The sequence below is a fragment of the Phalacrocorax aristotelis genome, chromosome 1, assembly GCF_949628215.1.
Source record: "Phalacrocorax aristotelis chromosome 1, bGulAri2.1, whole genome shotgun sequence".
Classification (NCBI taxonomy): domain Eukaryota; kingdom Metazoa; phylum Chordata; class Aves; order Suliformes; family Phalacrocoracidae; genus Phalacrocorax; species Phalacrocorax aristotelis.
Window position 1 is genome coordinate 197549856 of NC_134276.1, and position 21136 is coordinate 197570991.

Consider the following 21136-nt stretch of genomic DNA (forward strand, 5'->3'; position numbering starts at 1 on the left):
ATTGATGTCTGTGCATCACTGTCCCCAGGGTGGGTAGAGCCCTGTGTCCTGGAGATATGCGGCCCAAGATAAGTTCTCCCATAGAAGCGTACAGCAACAACTGATGTAGTACAAACAGGGAAGAAGTGGGGTTTGGTTCACTGCAATCTGTTGCTCTTCTGGGACCATATGGTGACTTCATGCTAGTACCAGTTGCTGGTACTAAGTCCTCACCTTCCGTGTAAAGAACATGAACTGCAAAAGGACCTTGCATCCATAGCAAGGGTGGTACTCACTCTAAGTGCTATCCTACTCTGTGTCTGCAACCTTGGATCCAAAATGGAGGAAAGCACTTTGAACATGGCAGTGGTGTCCTCAGGGACATATCTCAGACTTGATGTACAGACATAAAGCAAATATGCACTAAAAAGAGGAACCCCTCCTGTGCACTGAGCACCTAATGTAGGTGCACCCACTATAACCATTGCCTGCAACAGGCACTGTTCGTCCTGCACATACAGAGAGACTAGAGCCTAGTGTTGGATGGAGATGATGTCAGAAAGTATATTCACTGTATTCTGGCCATGATTTAAACATGTTATATGTGGTGGGAGTTGAGTGCTACAGAAAAAAAATGTTTAGGGCTTTCTAGAGACTATAACCTCTAACTCATTTGTGGTTTTAAGAGGTCAGGAAAAAAAATCTGTTGGGTTGGTCTAGATATAGCTGAAGATTAAGGGATGCCTTAGTGCAGGGGTTTGGAGTTGCTGATGTCTTGAGATTCAGTGCTAAGATCTAGTATCGATTCTCTGAACACCTCAGCTGCAGTATAAATACATTCTGTCAGTCTGTCTGACCCCTGGGGAAATGCAGACATCAAACTGTTCCTGCAGTTGTCCTTCACTGAAATTTCTTTCACACAGTTGTTTGAGGCTTGGTGTAATAGGATGCTCAGTAGAATCCATTTTCCTTCCCTCCTGGCTGACCAATTTTCAGTCATACCAGAGCTATTCTTCCCGTATTCTCTGTGTTAGTTATTTCTCATAATTTTATAAATTAAACTCTCTTTCTAACCAATGTCTAGTGTTGGGTTTTTTATTTTTTCACACACAACACAAAAGCCTTTCTTCACAATTTTCTGCTCTCAGGAATTTCCAAGTTATTTCTAGCACTGTTACAGCGTGATGCAATTTGAAGCCTGTATAAAACAAACTGCCACTGGGCTCACACCATAACTGCATCTTTTGGTGTCAGAAACCAAGATCATCCCAGCCATTGTATATTTCACTACAATATGTAACAAACTTTATTTTGTTAATATTTGCACTATATCTGGGTGCAGATGAATCATTAAGTCCCATATTAAATTATCTGATGAAAGTCAGCACAGCTTGGGACTCCTCAGGTTCATTGCTGTTCTTTTGTTTTTTTTTTTTCTCCCCCCCCCCCCCCCCCCCATGTCATTGGGATTACTTCTTGAATGTAGTTATATGCTCTGTGAATAATGGTGACATGATCAGACCATCATGGATAGAATATTCATGTCAGAGACCTCTGATGATGTCAAGTGTCACATAAATCTGCTACAACACCAAAGACATCAAAAGGACCACACCTGCACAAGCAGAAAAGAAGAGGTACTTCCTGAGTTCTTATGGTTGAAGCAAATTACATTTTTATGGGTTTAGTCTTGGTAAGGAAAAGATTACCAGGCACTAATTTTTTGGTGTATATTGAACAACAAAATTAAAGTCTAACGAAGACCAGTTAACCCATTTCATAGTATCAAGTAGCTCTTTTCCTTTAAGTCTGTATTTGGCAATAGGTGAGCAACTGGCTGTTGGCTCAGGCTCAAAGGGTTATAGTAAATGGGGTTACGTTGGACTGGTGGCCAGTCGTTAGTGGGGTTCCGCAGGGATCCATCTTGGGGCCAGTACTCTTTAATCTCTTTGTAAATAATTTGGATGCAGGACTTGAAGGAATACTAATTAAGTAAGTTTGCTCATGACACAAAACTGGGAGGAGCTGTTGACACAGGGAGCACAGGGATCTAGACAGACTGGAGAGCTGGGCAATCACCAACCATATGAAGTTTAACAAGGACAAGTGCCGGATTTTGCACCTGGAGCACGGCAACCCTGGATGTACACACAGACTGGGGAACGAGAGGCTGGAGAGCAGCTCTGCAGACAGGGACCTGGGGCTTCTGGTCAGTGGCAGGTTGAACATGAGCCAACAGTGTGCCCTGGCAGCCAAGAGGGCCAACTGTGCCCTGGGGTGCATCAAGCACTGTACTGCAGCCGGGCAAGGGAGGTGATTGTCCCACTCCGCTCTCTGCTGGTGCGGCCTCACCTCCAGTACTGTGTGCACTTTTTGGTGCCACAGTATGTTAAGGATATAAAGCTACTACAGAGTGTCCACAGGAGGGCCATGAAGTTTATAGGAGAAACCATACAAGAAGCAGCTAAAGTCACTTGGTTTGTTCAGCCTGGAGAAGAGGAGACTGAGGGCAGACGTTATCATGGCCTACAGCTTCCTCACAAGGGGAGGCAGAGGTGCAGGTGCTGATTTCTTCTCTCTGGTGACCAATGATAGACCCGAAGGAATGGCAGGGAGATGTGCCAAGGAAGGTTTAGGTTGGATATTAGGAAAAGGTTCTTTCCCCAGAGGGTGGTGGAGCACAGAAACAGGCTCCTCAGGGAGGTAGTCATGGCACCAAGCCTGACACTATTCAGGAAGCACATGGACACCATCCTCAGAGACATGGTGTGAATTTGGGGTTGCCCTGTGCAGGGGCAGGAGTTGGACTTGATGATCTTTGTGGGTCCCATCCAGCTCAGGACATTCTATGATTCTATGATTCCATAATGTTAGCTCACAGATGTGACAGACACCAACAGTGTAAAGGGAATCATTCTTTCATACGATTAAAAAGTCAGTCTCTGGGTTACATGAGTAAAGCAGGGAGAGAAAGAATGTGTTGCAGAAAACAATTTTTGGAGAAAGATCAGTGTTACTGATCTTGGTCGTGAACCCAACTAATAAAAAGTAAATTAAAAAATAAAATACAATCAATGTATGAGCTATAATATTACTAACATATTACAAACATTTTTTTAAACTTGAAAACTCCACACTTCAGGTGACTACAAACACGCTTTGCTCAGAGCAATTGTTCACTCACCTGGAACTCAGACTTTTTCCTACCTTTCTCTAGTGCATCACACATCATCATGGAAAATCTCTCCTCTTATTCCCATTGCTCCAGAGTATCTTCCACTGAAAATCTGACGCTTGGAGCTGTAGAGAGAGGCAATTAAAGAGTGGGGATAATTACAGGAGGAGAAAAGTTTATTGCACGTACTAGAATACATAAAGTGGAGACACTAGTAGAAGACATCCTTGCAACAATGCAGAGGCTAATGTATTTTGAAAATAGCCACCCAAATACATCTCACTCTTTGACCCAGTTTAATTATCCTGAAAATGAGTACAGAATAAAGAATTTTGGTACTCATTTGTGAGAGGCATTCATGAAAACCTATATTCTCCCTTCCAATTGAAGTTCCATTTCCTGCCAGATGAACCATGAAGTGGTAACAGCTTGGGGCAACATTTTTGATATGAGAGCTCTCCTAGAAACAAGGCTCTGAGAGAGAGTGAGAACGAGAGAGACCAAAAGAGACGCGTATACAATGAGAATTTATATAATAAAGGACATATTTTGTTAGAAGATTTAAAAAAATATTTAAAAGAGTTAATATATTACACAAATAAAGCTGATTGATTGCATTTGCAGTGCAGTTAAGCAATTTGAAGAGTGCCAGATCAGTATTCTCATTCTATAATGGCCATGATAACTCATCATATTTGCTTTCCTACTTGTAATCATATTTTATTTTCTTTACCAGAATTCTACAAGTAATTGCTGGTGGCATATAGACTAAGTCACAGATGTTAGAACAAAAGATAAAACAAGTATACTGAATGTACATTTTGCATTTACACCCAACAAAGGTTGTCAGCTGTTCCTTCCTTGCAGCTGCTTAAAGGTCTTGCTGTCCTCTCCTACTGGAACGACTATCTATTGAGAGATTGCAATGCAACAATGCCCTTGTTAATTATTTCATTATGTTTAATTGTAGTTAACATCAAGCATAACAATCAGAAAATATGTGATATTAACTATATGGAGTATTTTTCCCAAGTGCAGTTTTCATGAGGCTGGCAAAAGACTTCTACATTGAAAAACTAGTCTGACAAATGCCTTTTTGTCACATCAACCCATCAGAATCCACAGCAGGATGACTTTAGTTTATCTAAGTGGTGGCTAGGGCTAAGTGGAGCCTTTCCTTCCCATCTGTACCAAAAATGGATCAAAGAGACAATTTCTAATGCTGTTTTTGTGTTTTGAAATTTCACTAAACAGACATATTTAAATGTAAATTACTTCATTGAGAGTCAGGAAGCAATCCAGAATAGATGTTCCCAGGACATTCCCTGACAGTCATTAATCATCAAAACATGGTCTTTTACTTAATGGGCACTGAGTTCAACAGAAACACTTGAGTGCATCCCCATGTCACTTTCTACAGCAGTTGTCCCTCCCAGTAGAGCTCCAACTGACTGCACCCAAGCTAGGATTTCTGTCCTAGTGGATCAGCTGTGGAGAGGGCTTAGCACAGAGGTCTTCAAGCACCATGGCAGAGTTGTCTCCAGACCCGCGTGTCAGGTCCATATCCTTGCTGTTCTGACCTGGCTGAAACCATTCTAGAAACAGCATAACCAGCAGCTAAGTAACCCTGACAAATACAATACTGAAGTTATTTGTTGTGACAAGAGTGTGGCTGTATTAGTAACTTTACCATCCTGTTCACGGTATGTCTATACACATTGGTTCAAGCAGGACTCTGTCTTGCAGGTGAGTTCAGATTTCCACAATTCAGAGGTAGTTCTGCAGTCCCCAGTAGTGCTTCATCACACCAGGCACATCTGCTTGGCTTGTCTAGTAACAATTTTCCTCTGGGATTAGTAATTAGCAAAGCACCTTCTAGAAAAAGAAGTATATGCAGTGGTGAATCTTGCCTCGCTTTGTATTTGGGGATGAAGTGACAACCAGAATTGTATCTTCAGTCATGGCACTGCAGACTTCCATTTAAATTAAGTCAACAGGAGATTTAACTATGACAGGACCTCAGGGCTGGACCCATAAAGTATATGACAAGCAATTTAGAAATCAATCTTAGTTTACGCCTGAAAACTGTCACTTTAAAACCAAGTCTCGAGTGAAGGATATGTTTTTAAAACCAAAGTTTATATTAAACTTTCATAATAAAACACTAGGCAGCTAGGCAGCAATGAACATTGATTTACGATTTAATGACAGCATCATAATCAGAATACTGAACTAAAACCCCTTATACAGTAGTTAATAATTGAACTGAGAATAGACCGGCAGTAGAAAAGAGCTGGCCTGATTATGTGAGATCCCAGATTGCTTGTACTGTGACAGAGAGCCTGTAAATAACTTTGCAGAAGTCTAAACTAGGAAATTCAAGGTTTCCTTGATACAAAGTTTAATCGTAACAAGTTCCCAACCTTTTTCTCAGTCGCTCAGTGACTCCTGCTGTAATATGAATACTGATTGATGAAGTTTGCAGTAAAAGAATACGGTGCAAAAGAGGTAAAATGCACATCTACACTAGAATGGAATACTGAAAAACTAATTTGCAGCTAGATACTGATAGTGTGGCACAAATTACATTAATTTTTTTGCAGTCACAGATAGGTGATGAAGAGGACTGGAGAACTTTATACACCCAATTCTTCCTGAAAGAACAGCAAAATTGCACTATTAACACCTCATTCTGAGTTTTCATTTTCTTTTAGGGTTTTCTTTGCTTTTCAGGGTTTTTTTTAGCCACACAGAATTTCAGTAACTTCCAGGTGAGATGTGCATATTAATTTGTATGGTGTTGTAAATTCTTGTGATGCAGTATTTACCAGAATGTATGAGAGGAAAAAATAGTTATCCATTTTAAAAGTGTCTAGAGTGTTTTTATCTTTCGTCAGGCAATTTCACCCATTTTTCCATTGGCATATTCTTCATCCACAGATTTAGAAATTCAATGTGTTGCTGTTGCTGCTGTTGTATTTCATTGTTTGACAAATATGTTATCTGAATGCATTTCAACATTTTGGTATTCAGAAATTATTTTCAGCTTACATGTTTGTCAACTCCTGTATGTGCAACATATTAAACCTGTTAATATGACATATTTGTTATGAATGAGAAACACTGGCTTAAGACTCATAAATATATACTTCATAGTTGGGTAAATTTGAGTGAATATAATATACCTTGCTATAAAAGTCTGGCAGACTGGCTGTGGCCTAACTACCTTCAACTCTCAGTCTGACCAAAATATATAACCTTTATAAAATATGGGGTGAGTTAACCTTAGCCAGCTGCCAGACACCAACACAGCTGCTCCTCCTCAAGACAGGGGAAGAAAATAGGATGAAAGAGCTTGTGGGTTGGGGTGAAGGCAGGAAGATCACTCATCAACTACTGTGATGGGAAAAACAAACTAGACTTGGGGAAAATTAATTTAATTTATTGCCAATTAATGACAGAGTTGGATAGCGAGAAAACAAAGACAAAAACTAACCACCTTTCTCCCACTATCCCCCTTTTTCCCAAGACCAGCTTCACCCCTGTATTCCCAACTCCTCTACCTCCTCTACCACCTCCTCTTCTACCCCTTCAGTGGCAGGGAATGGGGGTTTGTGGTCAATACATAACAGTTCCTCTCTGTTGTTCCTTCCTTCTCACACTTTTCCTTTGCTCCGTCATGGGTCCTCTCCATGGGCTGCAGTTCCTGCAGGGAATATCTGCCTGCTTTGGCATGGGGTCTTCCATGGGCTGCAGTGTGGATACTGCTCCATCGTGGTCTCCTCCATGGGCTGCAGGGAAATATCTACTCTACGATGGTATTTTCACAGGCTGCAGGGAAATCTCTGCTCGAGCACCTCTCCTCCCTCCCTCTTTTCTGACCTTGGTGTTCCCAGGGTTGTTTCTCACACTTTTCTTTCCTCATGCCTTTCTGCTGTGCAGAGGCTGGAACTGACTCTGTCCAGCATGGGGCAGCCCCGGCCTCTCCTCATAGAGGCCACCCTGCAGCTGACCACTACCAAAACTTAGCTATGGACATCCAATAAAATATAATATTCACCATCAGGATAAACTTACTCAATATTTAGTCTGAGGATTTGCAGAATAGAGTCTGTAGAGTCCCTGTAGTGCTGATCCTCCTCAGCCACAGAGAAGGGAATGCTGAAAGGTGCCAGGAGAAACTAGCACCATGTGAAGTTAAGATGCAGTTGTATGTCCCCCATAAAGTCACCGGGTAAGATAGTCTGGAAGACAATTTATGCAACCTAGATCTTCACTGCTGGTAAAATAATGAACTCTGCCACATTTTTAACCATATAATGGGTAACAGTCACACACCATAAGAAGCAAGACTAACAGAGGAGGGGAAAGAAAAAATTAAGTGACCAAAAGCCTTGTATCCTTCAGACGATTTGTCCAAAAGAAGAGTAATATCTTGTCTCTTTATTGACTACTCTAAACTATGCATAGGGAAGAGAGCAGGTTTGGATATGATTCATAGTTCTTTGCTGCGTTTGTTTGCGTTTCTGACTACTGAGTTCCTCCTAAAACATAATTTTTATTAGACTACTTGAATTCTAGGAACCTTCATTTTCTCTCACAGGTTAGACTTAATTACAAGATTGCCTAGACTGCATAAAAGACCACAAACTATGGAAGTGAACACTAGCTGAAACTGTCCCATTCCTGCATGTGGCCAGCCCTGGGCTGGGAGTGGAACAGCTATCCCACTCTCCAGGCACCCTGACCAAGATCCTTCTGGGTGCTTGGAAAGGTGCTGAAAGCTAACTTGGACCACTTGTAAAGTCTCCACAGGGCTGAGGTGACAGATAATAGGCAAATGTAGGTAAACTGTGTGCCATATCTTAACTACCTCTGCCCTGTCTACAAATCAAGTGGAAGTAGACTGGGGTCTGGAACAAGGGGCAAAGTAAGACCAAACCTTCTTCCCCTGAGATTAGATTTATATCCAGTCAGCTGAACCCCAAAACTTAAATGCAGCATACGTGCAGCCAGAAAACTATTTAGAAACTGGTTTGAGTGCTCTAGTAAAGGGCACAGACTGAAGAGACATCTCCCACAAACCATGTTGTTTACAGGTCTGATGAGCACCTGGCTGATGCTTGATGACCGTGAACAAGAACTCACTTCAGAGGTTCAAGACAACTGTCAGAATGAAGTTTTAGATGCATGGCTGCTTCTCTTTTATTGTTTTCACCACCTGATCAGATAAAGTGTAACTCCAGTAGGGAAGTGCTTGTCATTAAGTCAAGAGAAAGATGGAGCCTCTGCATGACATTGGGAAGGACTTGGCCATCTGAAAGTGCTAGAAGAGTTTTAACTTCTTCCTTTCCAAGCCACTTGAGGCAGATAATCCTGAGGCAATACTGCCAAGGAGAAAGAGAACAAGTTATTGTAATAATTTTGGCTACATTATGTACATTAGAGCCTGGTCTTGACTGAGAATTTGGGAAATATAGTCTACTACTGCAATGCTGGTTATGATGGTACATAACAAAAGGAGCATCAGTACAGGTACAGGACAACTTGCTTTTGCTCTGTGTTTAAGTCACGGTAGATTTCAGGAGCAGTCCAAACGCATTCATTTTTTGCCAGATCTAGTTGTAGAAATGTGATGTTTCTGCTGCTGGTAGAACTGGTAAATTAATAAACTGTTACCCATAATGTATTGTTTAAAATGTTGTTTTATTAATTTCTGGTGAATTTCTGTTAATCATGAAACCATTTATTCTAGTCTGGAAACCCGTATCATAAGCAATATTAATAAAATGAAAAGAAAAAAATAATTTCCACAGAAAAATCATGTTAAGAAAATTAAAATAATGTGATTGAAAAAAATTAAATATTTTTAACATGCAACTATATTCTCACTTTACTCTCAGTTGTACACTGACTCAGAATTATTTTGGATCAAACTGCTCTGTTTGGATTTGTTACTCCCACAGTTTTTCCTCACTCCTTATTGCTATCCTGTGCTTTGCCCTTTCCCAGAGGCGCCACCATCATGACCAAGAGGCTCAGCCATTCCCTGCAGGGTCAGTGGGTTGGAGCCGGCTGGAACTGTCTGTGCCCGGCACGGGGCAGCCCCGGCCTCTCCTCACAGAGGCCGCCCCGCAGCCCCTCACCCCACTGCCAGCACCTGGGCACCTGCACCCAGCACAACGACGCAAGGACAAAAAAGCAACAGAAGGCAGCTCCTGCCTGGCTGGTGACTTCCCCAGTGATTCCTACAATCATGAGGGAAAGCTCACTTGCGGAGACCGGGCAGTGGCACACAAGTTACGATGAGTTTCTGAACATGCTGGTCCAGCACCAGATACCCATACTGCAACTAGGGCTCACGGTTATTATAGTCTCCCCATGAAACCTGGATGCCTGTATTTTACTGCTTTGTCTTTGGGTAGGATGTTACACGTATTTGGTGGGATGTTACCTTTTATCCCACCAGGGTCTTTTTTGTGTCAGAGAAGGGTAGTACTGGTAAGCAGCTCACAACAACCCTAACCACGTTAAAGCACCTTTTCTGATGACAATACATAAATGAGATGATTTAATGTGACAGAATGAGGACATCTTATCTGACTGATAAAAGACTGATTATATTTGCTTCAGACTGTTCCTACTGAAAAATTGGAAGATGAGATTTTAGGTAAGCCAATATATGAAAAATTATTTACTTGTCTGTTCTAACAGAAAGTGAGCATGAGGGATCAGTTACTCCAGATAATAGAGAAATGTGTTAGTCTTTGAAGAATCTGCATCAACCCTCCCTTTCACTTGTTACAATTAATCGTGTAATTTCCTAGAATTTATTTAGGTAACTATCAAGTCACACTTTTTCCAGTAACATTTCAATATTTAAAGAGTCAAAACTTGAAGATGGTTTAACAGGTGAGTATTTTCTTTCCTTCTTAATGGTCAGTTATTACAGAAAACAACCAAAACAATTCTTGTTGTTTAACACAAAGCACAATAGCCCTCAATAAATAAACTAGATGAAATAATACAGCACTCCAAACATGAGTAGGTAATGTTTCTTTGAAATGCCAGGACCCTCTTCTTTAAAGCTCAGGAAAAAACTTATATTGGAACTCTTGGGACCTCAATTTTCTTACTTCCCTGACCTTCACAAGATTTGTCTTGGACCTCCATTTGAGAAAGCATTTAAACACTTCCTTTGCACTCAATTTTTGGATCATTTGTAACCCATTAAAGACAACAGTTCTAAAGAAAACACAAGGTGAAAGAGTACCTAGGTATTCTCTGGAGTACCCGATCAGCAACATTCCTAAAAGAAAAGGGGAAAAGTAAATAAAACCTGGACTTCCTGGTCATTAAGTCTAGACACCATCAGTTTTAGATACCACTGTGTGACAAACCCTGTATGTCAGTCTCCATCTTACAAGCAGTGAGGCTGTATAACTCAATGGCTGTCACTGAGGACTGCTTTGGGAATTCTCTGCTTTCCAACGTCTAAGAATGTTTCCTTAATTTCCACCCCTAAAAAGGAGAGGGGGAGAAAGTGCTCAGTAATTATTTTGTATGGTTAATAAATATACAAAGAAGATATTTTAGCTACTCTGTAGATGACAGCTGAATTACAGAAAACAAGCCCATTAAATACATAAATTAGAAATACTATTTCCTTACCAGCCTCTTTCTCTTCTGACCATCATTTTCTGCATCATCTATTTTAATTCTTTCATGAATGACAGAGGGTATTGAGAAATCTTGAGAAATCTCAGAGGCAAAAATACTTTCACCTGTCCCCAAAATGAAGGGTATTCTCTTTGTCCCTCTTTACTTCATACCACCCCTCCCAGCTCCTCAGGGAGATATCCATCTTTTTCACTCAAATTAAGAGAGAAACTTGTCTATTAGGAGGAAGGGATAATATTCTTGGATATTTTTATCACAGAGCTCATGACTGGGTATTTAGTAAAGTTACAAGAACACCACTAGTGAAAAATGGCAGGGAAGCTCTTCCTATTTATTCTAGACACTGCAATGCTTTCTGGCTTTCTGTCCTCTTCACAGATGAGTGTTCACAGGAAAGGCAGATTTGCCCCAAACTCAGACTGTTTGGATAGACTTGTATTGATTGGAAAGCTCAGTCTTCAAACCAAGCATGCATGCCGAGTGCTCTACGTTGCACCCCCAGACTTGCTGTCAGAGACCCTGGAGACTGCCTGCTGGCAACCTCCTAAGGTGTGACTCAGAGCACGCTAACCGCTCTCCACATCCTTCCAGTTTGGCTTTTAGGGTGGCCTCAGGTCACTGTCAGCAAGCAATTTGTACATTCCTTAGGCAAGCTTTGAAACCTCTTTTGAGGAAACAGACAAAATAACATTAAACATAACGGACTACAACAGTGGTAATTAATAAGAGCACGTGGACCTGGATAAAGTTTCAGTTTCAGACAATTTCAGAACAGATGTATCTCCAAATTTAAGTGTTCAGTTAGGCAGCTGTAACCAAATACCTAGTTCATCACTAAGGATGGAGGGAGGCCGTCCTCCCATTCCTCCCCCTCAGTGAGGTTCTGCTGCTTACACTAAGCTCACCTGATCATGCTATAAGCTAGTCAACCATAGCTGAGTAATGGGCAGGACAGGGACATGCACTGGCTCATGTGCAACCGTGTGAGAGTCTGAGCTGGCATGAAGGAAGGACCACATATGAAGCTGGAAGCAGAGGCAGTAGAAAGGAAGTTCAGTGGAGGACGAGGGCAGGGGAAAAAGAGGGAGAATATGGGAGGAGAGTGTCTGCTAACTGAACCGTTCAGCTGTCTCATGAAAACATGCCTGTGAGGTGATTCCTATAGTATGTTTCACTGCATCTTTGGTATGTTAATTCCAGACCTGTGGTAGTTTTAGACCACAGGTATGTTTTAAAGCCCAAACATTTATCAGTATTTGGCAACATTTCCTTTATTATTTTGTTTTGGAAATTAAACCTAAAAGGTGAACAGAATTACTTTTTACATTGTTTCACACTTTTCTCTAAACATTTTTTCTTCCATGCTTGCTGGATTTTGTTGCAGTACCCAGTGGCAAAGAGCCATATGCCATGTAAATTTAATCTAGTGTTTGCTTGACTGATCACAACCTCCTACTTCCTCCCTGAGCTACCAGGCAATTTGACTTGAGAGACCAGCAGAGGCCAAGGCCATAGCTTTCTACCCTCTTGAACTGTAGTGTGTTCAAACTTGCTTTACCTATGATCCTGATGTCTGCAAAGAACCCAGAGAAATAAATCTTTGGGGCTGGCAAAAAGAAGAAAGTAAAGTGAACATTGCCCATTTTCCTTCTCCCTCATTCAGATCTACATTGCGTGGTTTTTCTTCACTTTCCTCCTGATTTCTCCCCTTCTTTATGTTTGTTTGCATTCCACATATGGAAATATTGGCATAGAAGAAAATTTGCTTGGTCCCCAACATTTTGTTCAACCTATCTTCAACCTACATTAATACACATGTAATCTTGGTTCTTCCCTGTTGGACCAGTGGGAATCTGGATGGCTGATTTTGTTGTTTGTAGGAGATGCAATCCTTTCGCTATACAGAAAAGCTAATGAAAACATTAAATATTCATATCGCATCCCTAATTGTATAATAAAGTGAAATGTGCAGTTATAGTTGAAAACCTCCAGTCTAATTAGCAGTAGCCTAAAAAATGCTTAAGTGAAACACAATGTTTAGTGCTACCCAGCTAAATCTGTTTCCTCATCCAATTGTATTAATAATGACACTAATAAAATATTGTTAAAAAAATACAAAACATGCAAATATATATTCCTATTGTAAATATCTAAATATCAACTAACAGGTACCTTTGAGGTTTGGTAATGAAAGATTGGCTTGTTCCATTATTATTTCTATTATACATTCTTTGGTGGTGGTGTTTATTTGTGGTTTTCTTTTTTTTTCTTTTAAGTGCTACTATTTAATTTAAAATCAGCCAATATTATTTTCTGTATTATGGAAACATGGTAAAAATACAGTTGGAAAAATCTATTTCAGCTTTTCATTTACTCTATAGCCCCAGAAAAATAATCCCAAATTTATCCTATGAATTTAATCAATCAGTCTTTGAACAAAGAAATCACAAACATAATCAAGTCTTTTCCTTTTATTTTTCAAAAATCTCTGCTGAAACATCAGTATCTGGTTTCTGGGAAGTAATTCTGAGAGATAGGAAGGCAAGAAACAAAGTTACTCTCTGATAACAACAGCTTCTGTGGAAGAGGCTGCAGTGTAAAACTAAAAACACACTTACCCATGTTTTCAAAAGTTATGCATGGTTTCAGATTAAGAAAAACATCTTAGCATTAAGTTGCATTGCTGCATTAACAAAGAATACAAAGAGACTTCCAACTTTTAAGTATCATAACCAGAAAGATGAAGGAATGTGTTTGAATAAACAAAACACCTCTAAACTAAATAAACAGAATAGATCTACTTCTTTTAATATTTTCTCCCAATTACTAATTTAACTACTATTGGAGCAAAGACTGGATAAAGACTTGCCCTTTGGTCAGGGTTTCCTACAACTGCCTGTTACATGGATTTTTCTCTTCTTTCTCAAAAGTTGCTGATATCAACCCCTGAGACATGATTCCAAACAAAATGGAACTGATGTAACAGATAATATTATTTCTTTTTATTGTAATGTTTCAGTGTAAATGCTTCATAAATATGCAGGTTAATTGCCTCCATTGCTGTGCTGGTTTTGGCTGGGATAGAGTTAATTTTCTTCACAGTGGCTAGTATGGGCCTATGTTTTGCATTTTTGCTGAAAAGAGTGTTGATAACAGAGGGATGTTTTTGTTATTGCTAAGCCTTGCTTACACAGAGTCAAGGCCTTTTCTGCTTCTCACCCCACCCCACCAGTGCATAGGCTGGGGGTGCACAAGAAGTTGGGAGGGGACACAGCCGGGACAGCTGACCCCAACTAACCAACGGGATATTCCACACCGTATGATGTCATGCTTAGTTTTTCTTCCCAAGAAACCGTTAGGAGTGATGGAGCCCTGCTTTCCTGGAGATGGCTGAACACCTGCCTGCCCATGGGAAGGAGTGAATGAATTCCTTGTTTTGCTTTGCTTGTGTGCACAGCTTTTGCTTTACCTATTAAACTGTCTTTATCTCAACCCATGAGTTTTCTCACTTTTACTCTTCTGGTTCTCTCCCCCATCCCACGGGGGATGGGATTGACCAAGTGGCTGTGTGGTGCTTAATTGCTAGCTGTGGTTAAACCATGACAATTGCTTATCATTAAAACCAACAATAATACTGATATGATTATGTCATAGAGGCAGTATTTTATTTTCTGTCATTCTGGGGCACTTTTTTGGTTAATTTTTAAGGGTTTATGTGTGATTGTATCAAGTTAAATGTTAGCACACTTTGGAACTGTTGACATTTATGTTCCCTTTCTGCTCTTATACAAACAGCACGCTTTAATTGTTCAATCAGAGTAAGTTGATTGAAATTTAATATTGTCAATTTATTGACTTTCCTTTCCAATTTGTTCCTCTTTTTCATGTGCTGTGGACAACTGTATCTCAGTGTTGAATTATTTATTTGTAATCAGCAGTTGTTTGACATGGAAGCAGTGTACCTCTTTATCTAAATGAACAAAGAACAGATTGATGAAGAAGTACATTTATGTAATGAGCATTTAATCTATACCTTTGAGAAATGCTTTAGGATTACTTTATCTAAAAATCATAGTGAGCATGACACATATTTTTTTTATCCATTGCTTTAAAGTCTGGGTTAAATTCTGCGTCACTTGCACACTAAAATGAAAACAAAATATTGACTTTTCTCTCTCTAGAATTTCCACAGGTGCTTCCCCTCCTTCCTCTTTGTCACACAGAACTTACATGCATATTAGATTTGAAGCTTTACATACCATAGATAAACACTGAATTCCAGTACAGGGTAAAGTACTGAATTCAATACACACAAAATCCTCTTCAGGACAACTGTTTTTATGATACACTGTTAACAGAGGTCATATTTCACTGAAGTACCTTTTCAGTTTGTTTCAGAATGAATAACAATGTTTAGGTATTGTTACTCTGTTTAGTCTTAATTTTTTGCACATTTATGCAATTATGATATCCCATAACAAAAAAGATTATAAAAAGGAGCTACCACACAATAATCAAGTTGGAGCCACTGGAAGAGTTTGACTGAAAGCCACAACTAATATTCCTATTTTATTCAAATTCATACCAATTTCAGTGGTAGTTTTACCTTTGAGGTTTAATCAGATTAGAAGGTCATGAATGAGCCATATGACAAAGAACCCTTGGATGATTAATTGCTTAAAGGATCCCTACTCCATTTGAAGTTAATGTTAATTGCAGATGAACAGGAGGAAGAAGGTTATGAGACAGACACTATAAAAATGTGTTAAAAATGTAGTCAGGGATTTACTGTGTGTTCCACTGAGTCCTATGTGCAGACCAGTCTATGGGACCCTCAGAAGCCAAGAAAGCCTCTGTAAGAAGTAGCTGCTCCCATCTGTGCTTGCTCTGCTCCTGGGTAACACCAGTCCTGGTCAGGAAAACAAGAAAGAATTCTCTAAAAGGTGCATTAGCAGAATGTTTAGGACAGAAATTCAGGATGTGGCTGAGCCAAGGCGATGCCTGCCTCAGTCAGGTGAAAAGGGTAATAGGGCTGGGAAAGACATGTTCTAGGTAATTTACCAAACTGGTGTCAAGGTCTCTCTGTTGAACTCTGTGGAGTTCAACTCATTCTAAATATAGTTCTAAAATAAGGCAAATCAATTTCCTGCTCAAAGTAGCTACTTTCCTCTACTGGCTATACAAGTGGCCTAAGGTGATGACTTCAGATTCAGGTGTAGACATTGTAGACTTCTACATGTGGTATTATAAATACCACAGAAAGTCTTAATAAATATGCATCTTCCTGAGTGGGAAAAAAAATATTGAGCAGTTACTGTGTAGTTCAAGTTGTTCAGGGCTGTTCCTTATGTTCTTCATCTCTTCGTGACTGTGAAGAACAGTCACTCCACTTCTGGTGGTGGAGTTATCTTGATCTCACAAGAAAATACCTCACCTCATGCATCCAAAAGTCACATCTGCCTACAATATCTTCCATCTAACTGAGTCTTTCTATCATCTACTGTCATGAGTGGGCCTCTCTTTTTCATCATTTCCAGCTGATAGGACCCAAAATGATCATAAAAATATGACTGATAGCCATTGTTAACTGTAAGCTCAATATTGCTTTTCTAGTCTTAAAAGTCATCTGTTTTTTAAGCTGCTCCCAACTCTCTGTCATCAATAGCATATTCTTACTTTTGAGCTGAAGAATTGACAGCTGCAGTCAGATGGCACTGATGGCACTCTGCATCTATGTGCCTGCCGACGTGTATGCCTCAAACCTATTATCAAACCATATTTTTTTTAAAAAAAAAAGACCTATCTAGAAACTAGTTCCTTCAGAAGGCTGTCCCCTTTTCATTATTCACCGTAGGAAAACATATGTTTTTCTCATCAATCTAAATGTCTTTGCTTTATTCAAGAGGATTCCGTCAGATTGCAACTCACACTGTTTCAGTTAATGGGTACATATTTGATCCTTGACTTCATAGTTCTTATTCTAAGTTTTGCAGCTGGTCTAGTAGTACCTAGAGCACTTAAGGAGAAAATAACTGATCCCTGTTCTTCTACCTAGCAATGTTCTACTTTGCACTACAAATTTTACAGTAAAGTGAAACACATATACTTCAAAATGTAATTATAGCATCATATGTTATTCCCATATAAATCCATTTTTCTTGCAAGAAACAGTAAAATATAGTAATACTGTATATTATCACATGATTTGTCCATCTCCTAACTGGGCATAAACTTTATTTTAAAGATAAATTTCTAAATAACTGAAAAACATCTAATATGTACTTAGCATGTGTTAATAAATGACTATTTTAAAGAGTTGATTGCAGAATTTGAGGGGTAACTTTATCATATGTAGCCATAGACACAAGTGAATATAATACATTTTACCGAGGTGTTCATAATCATCCATGGCACATACCATATACACCTGTAACACATTTGAAATGTTTATTAATAATTAATGAACCCCCAAATAAATTATATATAAATTTACCTTTCGTGTAAAGTACAACCCTGAGGCTGCTGTTAACCATGAAGAATCAAGTATGAATCCTTCAACAGATTTTCTTCTCTTAGCCCAAATTTCCTATTAAGGAAATGGCTATTTTAATTGCAAGTTAGGTAAAACAATTGTAAGCCTTTATTACTTCAACAATGTCCTTCAGGACTTGCAGATAATGATGATTTTCTCATTTGCAGCCAGCTGCTTCCCTGAGATTGCTGTGGTGGAATAATTTTTTCTTTATGCAGGTGAGCATTTGTAAGCAACAATAGCAGTCTGTAGATGCCATACTGAGCTTAAATAATTCTGAACATCAGTGTTTAGGAATCACAGCTGCATATTTTTATCATTTAACCAGTAAGTAGTGAAGCAGATTATTATGATTGAAGATACTTCATTAAAAAAGGCTGTTCAAGGTCCTTTATCATGTTTCATGTTAAAAAATAAATCATGGGTACCTTAAATAGTTTATTTCCTCCCTTCAGTGACTGGTACCACCTGTCTTAAGGAGCTGACTGTCCTGCAGATTTGGTTTCTGATGCTTGACTTTACAGGCCCACCTGCCACCGCACACCTCATCGATTTTAAAGAACAAGATGTCTTGGTTATAGTTACCTGCGTCGTGTTAAACCAGGGTTCAGGATCTTGCCACTTTTCCAACAAAGACCAGTTCGGAACCCATTTTTCTGAATATTCTTGTGTACCTAAATTACAAAAGGTTTGTCAGGTTCTCTCCACACACAGCCCAATACCAAGGAAGAATAATAGCATTCATCCAGAATCACCCTCAAGGCTTTTACCATGGTGATTGAAACCAGCTGTTCAACTCCTGAAGTCTCTGGAGGAAAGCATACTTATTTATTTAAAAGGTATCTTGATTACAGAAGAGTCAGAAAGGCTGTTATAGCTGATCAAATAAAGCGAAAATGATTTGTTGAATAATTTATTTGACAAATATGGGCAAAATCTGGCAAATACATTGTTCATCAAATAGTGCTTGCACAACTGAATTGAAAAAACAACCCTTAACAGTCATGTGCCAACATATATAAAGATCTGTTTCTGGGTCAGATTGAAAAGGACTTAAAGGAATTTCCTTGAAGGGACCAAGGGACAGGTTCTCATAATTTAGGCATTTACGTTTATCAGTGCCATCCTCAAATTCTCTCCCAAAACCTCTAGATAGTGAAATTCATAAATATCCTAGCTTTCATCAGTATATTCCCTAAGCTACTATCCTCCTTCTTCTACATTTGTCTACAACTAATTCACTTTTATGTATCTAAACATCTTTGTATATATTTAACATCTAGGATCCACAGACAAGTTTTTTTCACACTTTTTCATATTGAGGAGCCTGCTCTTAGTAATATACTCAATGAATTCCTGTAGGGACAGAATCCAGGTATCTAGGGGGCCTCCACTTTTATTCAAAGCTCAAGGGAAGGACAGGTGACTCCTTTTACACAATAACCTCATAGGATACAGGAGGGACAACTTCAATTCTTTCTTTCTGGGGAGTTGTGATTAGGCTGAAAACTATGCTATGAATGTTCAGACAGGGCCAGATGCTGCTGTGATCTGAGAAAGGGGCAGAAAGAAGTGTGACATGACTATGATGTAGAAGCACAAAGAGTAGCCAATTGTGCTTATGTTTCTCTTCCCCTCTTTCTTTCAACACTGTTCTCCTTCCACCCAAGTTAATCTATGGCTGGTTAAGGTGCTTCTTTGCCAGAACAGGTAAAACCAGTCCAGCTTTCACCTTGGTGAAATCGCATACTTTCTGTTGACAATTCATCTTAAAAGTTAAAAAATACAGCTGAAAAACCTGTGTGTTTGTTAACACAATGTTTATTAGCACTGTAATAGATGTCTCACATATCTATCTGATGGAGGGAACATTAAAAGCTATGATTTTTTTCCCTCCAAAAGTCAATAAAATGATAGGCCTGTTTTCACAGTTCATTGCTTCAGGTAGGGAAGCCCATTGTCTCCTGGCTTGGCCATGAGAGGCACTTTGAATATTACAAGGAAGGAAGGGTTTCCTTTTGTGGTTCATGTGACTTTTTCTGGGGACCATTTTGGGGAACCTAATCTTGCCTTGGGTTACTTTTAGTGGTACATACGGGAATGTCAGGCAACACTGCACCTTTCTGTGTTCGCTGACTCCTCAGTCTTAGAGACTTAAAAGCTTTCTGGAGCTGTAGTACATAGCTATGTAATTAGGTCCAGGAAAACAAGATGAGTCCATAAACAAGTCCATCTGATGCATCAGGCTTATTTTGAAAGGGAGACTGACCTTTGTTTCAAGCAGCATGCTGACAGTTAAAGTTCTTCCCTTTTGCTGTTGGTTGAGATACAACTCTACAGGGCTGAGTTTCAAGACCTATGTAAACTGCTCTATGTAAATGCATAATTTTTCCTTGTCTCTGGCATTAAGTTTAATACCTCGTATAATTTAAAGAAATAAGTGACAATGGGTTACATTCAGCACAGTACTCTTTTACCATAAGTAGTGTAAGAAGGGGAGGAAGGAGAATTGGAGCTACCTACCTCAGAGCGACCATCTGCACAGTCATCAGGAGGGAGAGCTTGCCATACTTATGGACACATCTGGTAGCAGATTTTCTTATAAAGGAATATATATCAGGCAATGACAGATCACTTGCTGAAAGTAACCTCCTGAGCAATGTTTGGCTTCTCAACATCTGTGTTTAGTTGAGGATTCCAGCTGAAGATAGTTGCATTTACAGTCACGAGAGGCTGAAAATTTGGATTAAATGATTAATAGCTTTCTTTTATTACTCATCTAGATGATTCATATCAATTGCATTAATGCAGATTTGCATACAGTCCAGGTTTACATAATGATTTGATAAAGGTATAATGAGTATTTGCTTTAAGGGAGGGTTGTATCAAGTGTAGCTGGGTATGTTCACCTTTCTTTCCTTCTTCCTATCATATACTTCTCTCCTCCTTTCCACACATATGCTGTATTTTTCAGCCCCACTTCCTCTCTTTCTAAGCTTGTATGAATGCTTAAAAAATAGACACTTCCAAAACAGGATCCCAGAACCTCCAGCATCTGTTGCATTAACAATTCATTTCAATAGCTAATATGACAACGACCAAGGGCAGAAGAAAGGGAAAAGAATGAATACTATTGGCAGAGATGGTCAATTATTCATTGTGAATAATTAATCTAATGAATTTATTCAAATAAATTATTTGCATTTTTTTCATTATACCACAAACTCCTAGCATCATGCATGAAATATTAAAACGTGGCAGGAAAGCTACCATATGAAGTTATAAAAAGTGAATCCATAGATAAACATTTAAGAGACCCTATAGCCCAGTCTAAAAAAACAAAAAAAAGACCAAGAACATTTCTTGGAAAGCACCAGAAGAAGAATCCGCAGCTTACTCTCCGTTTAACCAAACTGACCTTTCTGCCCTGGCCCCAAGACCGAAGATAACTGTTTATATTATTTTGAGTACCGATTAAAACAGTAATTTCTGCTGGGTCCAGCAAAAAGAGTCACATGCCTAGCTGTTATTCATATTTGAGCTTATTTTTATTCAGAATCAGGAGTTTTGACTACAGAGGTGACAACTGCATTTCAAATACCTGATCACACTAGTTAAACTGTATGCATCAATTCACCTAATGGTCTCCCTGTGTAGCTTTTGATGTGAGACTGTTACTCTGATGTACCAAAACAGAGGCCCAGATTCAAGTTCTCCTGTGGTTTTGCCCCGTCTGATCTGACTCTCACCTTAGAAAAAAAATGTCCAAC

The 21136-nt window shown here is 39.3% G+C and overlaps 1 long non-coding RNA gene across 1 annotated transcript; it reads right to left on the reverse strand.

The window, feature by feature from the left end:
• Positions 1 to 13279: 13279 nt before the first annotated feature.
• Positions 13280 to 20046, reverse strand: LOC142053813 (uncharacterized). Its single transcript, XR_012659340.1, has 3 exons — positions 19890 to 20046; positions 17952 to 18040; positions 13280 to 15743 (listed from the first exon to the last, which is right to left on the reverse strand). It is a non-coding gene; the product is annotated as an uncharacterized LOC142053813 (long non-coding RNA).
• Between the last annotated feature and the right edge of the window lie 1090 nt (positions 20047 to 21136).